Consider the following 13,347-nt stretch of genomic DNA (forward strand, 5'->3'; position numbering starts at 1 on the left):
AGTAGACATAGCCATAGCCATAGCAGACATGGCCATAGCCATAGCAGCCATAGCCATAGCCATAGCAGCCATAGACATAGCCATAGCAGACATAGACACAGCCATAGCAGCCATATCCATAGCCATAGCAGCCACAGCCGTAGCCATAGCCATAGCAGTCATAGCCATAGCGATAGCCATAGAAGCCATAGCCATAGAAGCCATAGCCATCGCAACCATAGCCATAGCCATAGCAGCCATAGCCATAGCAGCCATAGCCATAGCAACCATAGCCATAGCCATAGCCATAGCAGCCATAGCCATGGCCATAGCCATAGCAGCCATAACCATAGCCATTGCCATAGCAGCCATAGCCACAGCGATAGCCATAAAAGCCATAGCGATAGAAGCGATAGGCATAGCAGCCATAGCCATAGCAGCCATTGCCATAGCCATAGCAGCCATAGCCATAGCAGCCATAGCCTTTGCCATAGCAGCTATAGCCATAACCATAGCCATAGCAGCCATAGCCATAACCATAGCAGCCTTAGCCATAGACATAGAGATAGAAGCCATAGCAATAGCCATAGCCATAGCAGATAGACGCAATAGCCATAGCAACCATAGCCATAGCCATAGTCGCAATAGACATAGCCATAGCCATAGCAGCCATAGACATAGCCAGAGCCATAGTAGCCATAGCCATAGCCATATCCAGAGCCATAGCAGCCATAGCCATAGCAGCCACAGACGTAGCCATAGCCATAGCAGCCATAGCCATAGCCATAGCAGCCATAGCCATTGCCACAGCCATAGCAGCCATAGCCATAGCAGCCATAGCCATAGCCATAGCAGCCATAGCCATAGCAGCCATAGCCATTGCCATAGCCATAGCATACATAGCCATCGCAGGCATAGCCATAGCCATAGCAGGCATAGCCATAGCAGCCATAGCCATAGCAACCATAGCCATAGCAACCATAGCCATAGCCATAGCCATAGCAGCCATAGCCATGGCCATAGCCATAGCAGCCATAACCATAGCCATTGCCATAGCAGCCATAGCCACAGCGATAGCCATAAAAGCCATAGCGATAGAATCGATAGGCATAGCAGCCATAGCCATAGCCATAGCCATAGCAGCCATAGCCATAGCAGCCGTAGCCACAGCCATAGCAGCCATAGCCATAGCAGACGTAGCCATAGCCATAGCAGCCATAGACGTAGCCATAGCAGACATTGACACAGCCATAGCAGACATATCCGTAGCCATAGCAGCCATAGACATAGCAGCCGCAGCCATAGCCATAGCCATCGCAGCCATAGCCATAGCCATAGCCATAGCCATAGCAGCCATAGCCATAGCCATAGCCATAGCAGCAATAGCAATAGCCATAGCCATAGCAGCTATAAACATAGCCACAGCCATAGTAGCCATAGCCATAGCTATAGCCAATACAAGCCATAGCCAAAGCCATAGCAGCCATAGCCATAGCACACATAGCCATAGCCACAGCAGCTATAGCCATACCCACAGCCATAGCAGCCATAGCCATACCCATAGCAGTCATAGCCATGGCCATAGTAGCCATAGCCATAGCCATAGCAGATACAGCCAAAGCTATAGCAGCCATAGTCATAGCCATAGCAGTCATAGACATAGCCATAGCCATAGCTTATAGACGCAATAGCCATAGCCACCATAACCATAGCCATAGCAGCCATAGCCATAGCCATGGCCATAGCAGCCATAGCAGCCATAGCCATAGCAGCCATAGCCATAACCATAGCCATAGAAGCCATAGCCATAGCAGCCATAGCCATTGCCATAGCCATAGCAGCCATAGCCATAGCAGCGATAGCCATAGCCATGGCAGCCATAGCCATAGCAGCCATAGCCATAGCAGCCATAGCCACAGCCATAGCCATAGCAGCCATAGCCATAGCAGCCATAGCCGTAGGAGCCATAGCCATAGCCATAGCAGCCATAACCATAGCAGAAATAGCCATAGCCATAGCAGCCGTATCCATAGCCATAGTAGCCATAGTCGTAGCCACAGCCATAGCCATAGCAGACATAGCCATAGCTATAGCAGCCATAGCCGTAGCCACAGCCATAGCCATATCAGCCACAGCCATAGCAATAGCCATAGCAGTCATAGCCATAGCGATAGCCATAGAAGCCATAGCGATTGAAGCCATAGCCATCGCAGCCATAGCCATAGCCATAGCAGCCATAGCCATAGCAGCCATAGCCATAGCAACCATAGCCATAGCCATAGCCATAGCAGCCATAGCCACGGCCATAGCCATAGCAGCCATAACCGTAGCCATTGCCATAGCAGCCATAGCCATAGCGATAGCCATAAAAGCCATAGCAATAGAAGCGATAGGCATAGCAGCCATAGCCATAGCCATAGCCATAGCCATAGCAGCCATAGCCATAGCAGCCATAGCCACAGCCATAGCAGCCATAGCAATAGCAGCCATAGCCATAGCCATAGCAGCCATAGCCATAGCCATAGGAGTCATACCCATAGCCATAGAAGCCATAGCCATAGCCATAGCCATAGCCATAGCCGCCATAGCCATAGCCATAGCCATAGCACTCATAGCCAGAGCGATAGCCATAGAACCCATAGCCATAGAAGCCATAGCCAAAGCCCCAGCAGCCACAGCCATAGCAACCACAGACGTAGCCATAGCCATAGCAGCCATAGCCATAGCCATAGCAGCTATACCCATAGCTATAGTCATAGCAGCCATAACCATAGCCATAGCAGCCATAGCCATAGCCATAGCCATAGCAGCCATAGCCATAGCCATAGCCATAGCAGTCATAGCCATAGCGATAGCCATAGAAGCCATAGCCATTGAAGCCATAGCCATCGCAGCCATAGCCATAGCCATAACAGCCATAGCTATAGCAGCCATAGCCATAGCCATAGCCATAGAAGCCACAGCCATAGCCATAGCCATAGCCACAGCAGCCATAGCCATAGCCATAGCAGCCAAAGCCATAGCCATAGCAGCCATACCCATAGCCATAGTCATAGCAGCCATAACCATAGCCATAGCAGCCATAGCCATAGCCATAGCAGATACAGCCATAGCTATAGCAGCCATAGTCATAGCCATAGCAGTCATAGACATAGCCATAGCCATAGCTTATAGACGCAATAGCCATAGCCACCATGACCATAGCCATAGCTGCCATAGCCATAGCCATAGCCATAGCAGCCATAGCAGCCATAGTCATAGCAGGAAATAGCCATAACCATAGCCATAGAAGCCACAGCCATAGCAGCCATAGCCATTGCCATAGCCATAGCAGCCATAGCCACAGCGATAGCCATAAAAGCCATAGCGATAGAAGCGATAGGCATAGCAGCCATAGTCATAGCCATAGCCATAGCAGCCATAGCCATAGCAGCCATAGCCACAGCCATAGCAGCCATAGCCATAGCAGCCGTAGCCATAGCCATAGCAGCCATAGACATAGCCATAGCAGCCATAGACACAGCCATAGCAGACATATCCGTAGCCATAGCAGCCATAGACATAGCAGCCGCAGCCATAGCCATAGCCATCCTAGCCATAGCCATAGCCATAGCCATAGCCATAGCAGCCATAGCCATAGCCATAGCCATAGCAGCAATAGCCATAGCCATAGCCATAGCACCCATAAACATAGCCACAGCCATAGTAGCCATAGCCATAGCTATAGCCAATACAAGCCATAGCCAAAGCCATAGCAGCCATAGCCATAGCAACCATAGCCATAGCCATAGCAGCCATAGTCAAGGCCATAGCCATAGCAGTCATAGCCATAGCCATTGCCAGAGCAGCCATAGCCATAGCGATAGCCAGAAAAGCCATAGCGATAGAAGCGATAGGCATAGCGGCCATAGCCATAGCCATAGCCATAGCAGCCATAGCCATAGCCATAGCCATAGCAGCCATAGCCATAGCCATAGCAGCCATAGCCATGGCCATACTAGCCATTGCCATAGCCATTGTAGCCGTAGCCATAGCCATAGCAGCCATAGCCATGGCCATACTAGCCATTGCCATAGCCATTGTAGCCGTAGCCATAGCCATAGCAGCCATAGCCATAGGCATAGCAGCTATAGCCATAACCATAGCCATAGCAGGCATAGCCATAGCCATAGGAGTTATAGCCATAGCCATAGAAGCCATAGCCATAGCTATAGCCATAGCCATAGCAGCCATAGCCATAGCCATAGCCATAGCCATAGCACTCATAGCCAGAGCGATAGCCATAGAACCCATAGCCATAGAAGCCATAGCCAAAGCCACAGCAGCCACAGCCATTGCAACCACAGACGTAGCCATAGCCATAGCAGCCATAGACATAGCCATAGCAGCCATAGCCATAGCCATAGCAGTCATAGCCATGGCCATAGTAGCCATTGCCATAGCCATAGCAGCCATAGCCATAGCCATAGCAGCCAAAGCCATAGCCATAGCAGCCATACCCATAGCCATAGTCATAGCAGCCATAACCATAGCCATAGCCATAGCCATAGCCATAGCACTCATAGCCAGAGCGATAGCCATAGAACCCATAGCCATAGAAGCCATAGCCAAAGCCACAGCAGCCACAGCCATAGCAACCACAGACGTACCCATAGCCATTGTAGCCGTAGCCATAGCCATAGCAGCCATAGCCATAGCCCTAGCAGCCATAGCCATGGCCATACTAGCCATTGCCATAGCCATTGTAGCCGTAGCCATAGCCATAGCAGCCATAGCCATAGGCATAGCAGCTATAGCCATAACCATAGCCATAGCAGGCATAGCCATAGCCACAGGAGTTATAGCCATAGCAATAACAGCCATAGTAGCCATAGCCAAAGCCAGAGCAGCCATAGCCATAGCCATAGCAGACATAGCCATAGACATAGCCATAGAAGCCGTAACCACAGCCATAGCAGCCATAGCCATAGCCACAGCAGCCATAGCCATAGCAGCCATAGCCATTGCCATAGCCATTGCAGCCAGAGCAATAGCAGCCATAGCCATAGCCCTAGAAGCCATAGCTATAGCAGCCATAGCCATAGCCATAGCAGTCATAGCAATGGCCATAGTAGCCATTGCCATAGCCATAGCAGCCATACACGTAGCCATAGACATATCAGTCATAGCCAAAGCCATAGCAGCCATAGCCATAGCCATAGCCATAGCAGCCATAGCCATAGCCATACCTGTCATAGCTATATCCATAGCAGGCATAGTCATAGCCATAGCTGCCATAGCTATATCCATAGCAGCCATAGCCAGAGCCACAGCCATAGCAGCCATAGACATAGCCATGGTGGCCATAGCAGCCATAGCCGTAGCCATAGCAGCCATAGCCATAGCCATTGCTGCCATAACTATTTCCATAGCAGCCATAGCCATAGCCACAGCCATAGCAGACACAGACACAGCCATAGCCACAGCAGCCAATGCAGCTAAAGCCATAGCCAAAGCAGCCATAGCCATAGCGATAGCTATAGAAGCCATAGCCAGAAAAGGCATAGCCATGGCAGCCATAGCCATAGCCATAGCAGACATAGCCATAGCCATAGCCAGAGCAGCCGTATCCATAGCCATAGTAGCCATAGCCATAGCAATAACAGCCATAGTAGCCATAGCCAAAGCCACAGCAGCTATAGCCATAGCCATAGCAGCCATAGCCATAGACAGAGCAGCCTTAGCCATAGCCATAGCATCCGTAACCACAGCCATAGCAGCCACAGCCATAGCCACAGCAGCCATAGCCGTAGCAGCCATAACCATTGCCACAGCCATAGCAGCCAGAGCAATAGCAGCCATAGCCATAGCCCTAGCAGCCATAGCCATAACCATAGCAGTCATAGTCATGGCCATAGTAGCCATTGCCATAGCCATAGCAGCCATACCCATAGCCATAGACATACCAGCCATAGCCAAAGCCATAGCAGCCATAGCCATAGCCACAGCCATAGCAGCCATAGACATAGCTATAGCCACAGCAGCCAATGCAGCTAAAGCCATAGCCAAAGCAGCCATGGCCATAGCGATAGCCACAGAAGCCATAGCCACAAAAGGCATAGCCATGGCAGCCATAGCCATAGCCATAGCAGACATAGCCATAGCCATAGGAGACATAGCCATGGCCATAGCAGCCATAGCCATAGCCATAGCAGCCATAGCCATAGCGATAGCCATAGAAGCCATAGCCATAGAAGCCATAGTCATAGCAGCCATAGCCACTGCCGTAGCCATAGCAGCCATAGCCATAGCAGCCATAGCCATTGCCATAGCCATAGCCATAGCAGCCATAGCCATAGCAGCCATAGCCATAGCCATAGCAGTCATAGCCATAGCCATAGCCATAGCAGCCATAGCCATTGCCATAGCCATAGCAGCCACAGCAATAGCAGCCATAGCCATAGCCGTAGCTGCCATAGCCATAGCAGCCATAGCCATAGCCATAGCAGTCATAACCATGGCCATAGTAGCCATTGCCATAGCCATAGCAGCCATACCCATAGCCATAGCCATATCAGCCATAGCCAAAGCCATAGCAGCCATAGCCATAGCCATAGCCATAGCAGTCATAGCCATAGCCATACCTGCCATAGCTATATCCAAAGCAGGCATAGTCATAGCCATAGCTGCCATAGCTATATCCGTAGCAGGCATAGCCAGAGCCACAGCCATAGCAGCCATAGACATAGCCATAGCCACAGCAGCCAATGCAGCTATAGCCCTAGCGAAAGCAGCCATAGCCATAGCCATAGCAGCCATAGCCACAGCAGCCCCAGCTATAGCCATAGCCAAAGCAGCCATAGCCATAGCCATAGCAGACATAGCCATAGCCATAGCAGCCATAGACATTTTCATAGCCATAGCAGCCATAGACATAGCCATAGCCATAGCAGCCAATGCAACTATAGCCATAGCGATAGCCGCCATAGTTATTTCCATAAAAGCCATAGCCATAACCACAGCCATAGCAGCCATAGACATAGCCATACCCACAGCAGCCAATGTAGCTATAGCCATAGCCATAGCAGCCATGGCCAAGCCATAGCAGCCTTAGCCATAGACATAGCCATAGAAGCCATATCCACAGCCATAGCCATAGCAGATAGACGCAATAGCCATTGCAACCACAACCATAGCCATAGCAGCCATAGCCATAGCCGTAGCAGACATAGCCATTGCCATAGCCATAGCAGCCATAGCCATAGCAATAGCCATAGCAGTCATAGCCATAGCGATAGCCATAAAAGCCATAGCCATAGAAGCCATAGCCATAGCAGCCATAGCCATAGCCATAACCATAGCAGCCATAGCCATAGCAGCCATAGCCATAGCCATAGCAGCCATAGCCATAGCCATAGCCATAGCAGCAATAGCCATAGCCATAGCCATAGCACCCATAAACATAGCCACAGCCATAGTAGCCATAGCCATAGCTATAGCCAATACAAGCCATAGCCAAAGCCATAGCAGCCATAGCCATAGCAACCATAGCCATAGCCATAGCAGCCATAGTCATGGCCATAGCCATAGCAGTCATAGCCATAGCCATTGCCAGAGCAGCCATAGCCATAGCGATAGCCAGAAAAGCCATAGCGATAGAAGCGATAGGCATAGCGGCCATAGCCATAGCCATAGCCATAGCAGCCATAGCCATAGCCATAGCCATAGCAGCCATTGCCATAGCCATAGCAGCCATAGCCATGGCCATACTAGCCATTGCCATAGCCATTGTAGCCGTAGCCATAGCCATAGCAGCCATAGCCATGGCCATACTAGCCATTGCCATAGCCATTGTAGCCGTAGCCATAGCCATAGCAGCCATAGCCATAGGCATAGCAGCTATAGCCATAACCATAGCCATAGCAGGCATAGCCATAGCCATAGGAGTTATAGCCATAGCCATAGAAGCCATAGCCATAGCTATAGCCATAGCCATAGCAGCCATAGCCATAGCCATAGCCATAGCCATAGCACTCATAGCCAGAGCGATAGCCATAGAACCCATAGCCATAGAAGCCATAGCCAAAGCCACAGCAGCCATAGTCATAGCAGCCATAGCCATAACCATAGCCATAGAAGCCACAGCCATAGCAGCCATAGCCATTGCCATAGCCATAGGAGCCATAGCCACAGCGATAGCCATAAAAGACATAGCGATAGAAGCGATAGGCATAGCAGCCATAGTCATAGCCATAGCCATAGCAGCCATAGCCATAGCAGCCATAGCCACAGCCATAGCAGCCATAGCCATAGCAGACATAGCCATAGCCATAGCAGCCATACCCATAGCTATAGTCATAGCAGCCATAACCATAGCCATAGCAGCCATAGCCATAGCCATAGCAGATACAGCCAAAGCTATAGCAGCCATAGTCATAGCCATAGCAGTCATAGACATAGCCATAGCCATAGCCTATAGACGCAATAGCCATAGCCACCATAACCATAGCCATAGCAGCCATAGCCATAGCCATAGCCATAGCAGCCATAGCAGCCATAGCCATAGCAGCCATAGTCATAGCCATAGCAGTCATAGACATAGCCATAGCCATAGCCTATAGACGCAATAGCCATAGCAGTCATAGACATAGCCATAGCCATAGCCTATAGACGCAATAGCCATAGCCACCATAACCATAGCCATAGCCATAGAAGCCACAGCCATAGCCATAGCCATAGCCATAGCAGCCATAGCCATAGCCATAGCCACAGCACTCATAGCCAGAGCGATAGCCATAGAACCCATAGCCACAGAAGCCATAGCCAAAGCCACAGCAGCCACAGCCATAGCAACCACAGACGTAGCCATAGCCATAGCAGCCATAGCCATAGCCATAGCAGCCAGAGCCATAGCCATAGCAGTCATAGCCATGGCCATAGTAGCCATTGCCATAGCCATAGCAGCCATAGCCATAGCCATAGCAGCCACAGCTATAGCCATAGCCATAGGAGCCATAGCCATAGCAGACATAGCCATAGCCATAGCTGCCATAGCTATTTCCAGAGCAGCCGTAGCCATAGCCAAAGCCATAGCAGCCATAGCCATAGCAGACATAGCCATAGCCACAGCAGCTGTAGCCATACCCACAGCCATAGCAGCCATAGCCATAGCAGCCGTAGCCATAGCCATAGCAGGCATAGACATAGCCATAGCAGCCATAGACACAGCCATAGCAGACATATCCGTAGCCATAGCAGCCATAGACATAGCAGCCGCAGCCATAGCCATAGCCATCGCAGCCATAGCCATAGCCATAGCCATAGCCATAGCAGCCATAGCCATAGCCATAGCCATAGCAGCAATAGCCATAGCCATAGCCATAGCACCCATAAACATAGCCACAGCCATAGTAGCCATAGCCATAGCTATAGCCAATACAAGCCATAGCCAAAGCCATAGCAGCCATAGCCATAGCAACCATAGCCATAGCCATAGCAGCCATAGCCATGGCCATAGCCATAGCAGTCATAGCCATAGCCATTGCCAGAGCAGCCATAGCCATAGCGATAGCCAGAAAAGCCATAGCGATAGAAGCGATAGGCATAGCGGCCATAGCCATAGCCATAGCCATAGCAGCCATAGCCATAGCCATAGCCATAGCAGCCATAGCCATAGCCATAGCAGCCATAGCCATGGCCATACTAGCCATTGCCATAGCCATTGTAGCCGTAGCCATAGCCATAGCAGCCATAGCCATAGGCATAGCAGCTATAGCCATAACCATAGCCATAGCAGGCGTAGCCATAGCCATAGGAGTTATAGCCATAGCCATAGAAGCCATAGCTATAGCCATAGCCATAGCCATAGCAGCCATAGCCATAGCCATAGCCATAGCCATAGCACTCATAGCCAGAGCGATAGCCATAGAACCCATAGCCATAGAAGCCATAGCCAAAGCCAAAGCAGCCACAGCCATAGCAACCACAGACGTAGCCATAGCCATAGCAGCCATAGACATAGCCATAGCAGCCATAGCCATAGCCATAGCAGTCATAGCCATGGCCATAGTAGCCATTGCCATAGCCATAGCAGTCATAGCCATAGCCATAGCAGCCAAAGCCATAGCCATAGCAGCCATACCCATCGCCATAGTCATAGCAGCCATAACCATAGCCATAGCAGTCATAGCCATAGCCATTGCCAGAGCAGCCATAGCCATAGCGATAGCCAGAAAAGCCATAGCGATAGAAGCGATAGGCATAGCGGCCATAGCCATAGCCATAGCCATAGCAGCCATAGCCATAGCCATAGCCATAGCAGCCATAGCCATAGCCATAGCAGCCATAGCCATGGCCATACTAGCCATTGCCATAGCCATTGTAGCCGTAGCCATAGCCATAGCAGCCATAGCCATAGGCATAGCAGCTATAGCCATAACCATAGCCATAGCAGGCGTAGCCATAGCCATAGGAGTTATAGCCATAGCCATAGAAGCCATAGCTATAGCCATAGCCATAGCCATAGCAGCCATAGCCATAGCCATAGCCATAGCCATAGCACTCATAGCCAGAGCGATAGCCATAGAACCCATAGCCATAGAAGCCATAGCCAAAGCCAAAGCAGCCACAGCCATAGCAACCACAGACGTAGCCATACCCATAGCAGCCATAGACATAGCCATAGCAGCCATAGCCATAGCCATAGCAGTCATAGCCATGGCCATAGTAGCCATTGCCATAGCCATAGCAGTCATAGCCATAGCCATAGCAGCCAAAGCCATAGCCATAGCAGCCATACCCATCGCCATAGTCATAGCAGGGATAACCATAGCCATAGCAGCCATAGCCATAGCCATAGCAGATACAGCCGTAGCTATAGCAGCCATAGTCATAGCCATAGCAGTCATAGACATAGCCATAGCCATAGTTTATTGACGCAATAGCCATAGACACCATAACCATAGCCATAGCTGCCACAGCCATAGCCATAGCCATAGCAGCCATAGCAGCCATAGTCATAGCAGCCATAGCCATAACCATAGCCATAGAAGCCACAGCCATAGCGGCCATAGCCATTGCCATACCCATAGCAGCCATAGCCACAGCGATAGCCATAAAAGCCATAGCGATAGAAGCGATAGGCATAGCAGCCATAGTCATAGCCATAGCCATAGCAGCCATAGCCATAGCAGCCATAGCCACAGCCATAGCAGCCATAGTCATAGCCATAGCAGTCATAGACATAGCCATAGCCATAGCCTATAGACGCAATAGCCATAGCAGTCATAGACATAGCCATAGCCATAGCCTATAGACGCAATAGCCATAGCCACCATAACCATAGCCATAGCCATAGAAGCCACAGCCATAGCCATAGCCATAGCCATAGCAGCCATAGCCATAGCCATAGCCACAGCACTCATAGCCAGAGCGATAGCCATAGAACACATAGCCACAGAAGCCATAGCCAAAGCCACAGCAGCCACAGCCATAGCAACCACAGACGTAGCCATAGCCATAGCAGCCATAGCCATAGCCATAGCAGCCATAGCCATAGCCATAGCAGTCATAGCCATGGCCATAGTAGCCATTGCCATAGCCATAGCAGCCATAGCCATAGCCATAGCAGCCAAAGCCATAGCCATAGCCATAGCAGCCATAGCCATAGCAGACATAGCCATAGCCATAGCTGCCATAGCTATTTCCACAGCAGCCGTAGCCATAGCCAACGCCATAGCAGCCATAGCCATAGCAGACATAGCCATAGCCACAGCAGCTGTAGCCATACCCACAGCCATAGCAGCCATAGCCATAGCCATAGCCATAGCACTCATAGCCAGAGCGATAGCCATAGAACCCATAGCCATAGAAGCCATAGCCAAAGCCACAGCAGCCACAGCCATAGCAACCACAGACGTACCCATAGCCATTGTAGCCGTAGCCATAGCCATAGCAGCCATAGCCATAGCCCTAGCAGCCATAGCCATGGCCATACTAGCCATTGCCATAGCCATTGTAGCCGTAGCCATAGCCATAGCAGCCATAGCCATAGGCATAGCAGCTATAGCCATAACCATAGCCATAGCAGGCATAGCCATAGCCACAGGAGTTATAGCCATAGCAATAACAGCCATAGTAGCCATAGCCAAAGCCAGAGCAGCCATAGCCATAGCAGACATAGCCATAGACATAGCCATAGAAGCCGTAACCACAGCCATAGCAGCCATAGCCATAGCCACAGCAGCCATAGCCATAGCAGCCATAGCCATTGCCATAGCCATTGCAGCCAGAGCAATAGCAGCCATAGCCATAGCCCTAGAAGCCATAGCTATAGCAGCCATAGCCATAGCCATAGCAGTCATAGCAATGGCCATAGTAGCCATTGCCATAGCCATAGCAGCCATACACGTAGCCATAGACATATCAGTCATAGCCAAAGCCATAGCAGCCATAGCCATAGCCATAGCCATAGCAGCCATAGCCATAGCCGATACCTGCCATAGCTATATCCATAGCAGGCATAGTCATAGCCATAGCTGCCATAGCTATATCCATAGCAGCCATAGCCAGAGCCACAGCCATAGCAGCCATAGACATAGCCATGGTGGCCATAGCAGCCATAGCCGTAGCCATAGCAGCCATAGCCATAGCCATTGCTGCCATAACTATTTCCATAGCAGCCATAGCCATAGCCACAGCCATAGCAGACACAGACACAGCCATAGCCACAGCAGCCAATGCAGCTAAAGCCATAGCCAAAGCAGCCATAGCCATAGCGATAGCTATAGAAGCCATAGCCAGAAAAGGCATAGCCATGGCAGCCATAGCCATAGCCATAGCAGACATAGCCATAGCCATAGCCAGAGCAGCCGTATCCATAGCCATAGTAGCCATAGCCATAGCAATAACAGCCATAGTAGCCATAGCCAAAGCCACAGCAGCTATAGCCATAGCCATAGCAGCCATAGCCATAGACAGAGCAGCCTTAGCCATAGCCATAGCATCCGTAACCACAGCCATAGCAGCCACAGCCATAGCCACAGCAGCCATAGCCGTAGCAGCCATAACCATTGCCATAGCCATAGCAGCCAGAGCAATAGCAGCCATAGCCACAGCCCTAGCAGCCATAGCCATAACCATAGCATTCATAGTCATGGCCATAGTAGCCATTGCCATAGCCATAGCAGCCATACCCATAGCCATAGACATACCAGCCATAGCCAAAGCCATAGCAGCCATAGCCATAGCCACAGCCATAGCAGACATAGACATAGCTATAGCCACAGCAGCCAATGCAGCTAAAGCCATAGCCAAAGCAGCCATGGCCATAGCGATAGCCACAGAAGCAATAGCCACAAAAGGCATAGCCATGGCAGCCATAGCCATAGC

This window comes from Calliopsis andreniformis, unplaced genomic scaffold (genome assembly GCF_051401765.1).
Source record: "Calliopsis andreniformis isolate RMS-2024a unplaced genomic scaffold, iyCalAndr_principal scaffold0047, whole genome shotgun sequence".
Lineage (NCBI taxonomy): Eukaryota > Metazoa > Arthropoda > Insecta > Hymenoptera > Andrenidae > Calliopsis > Calliopsis andreniformis.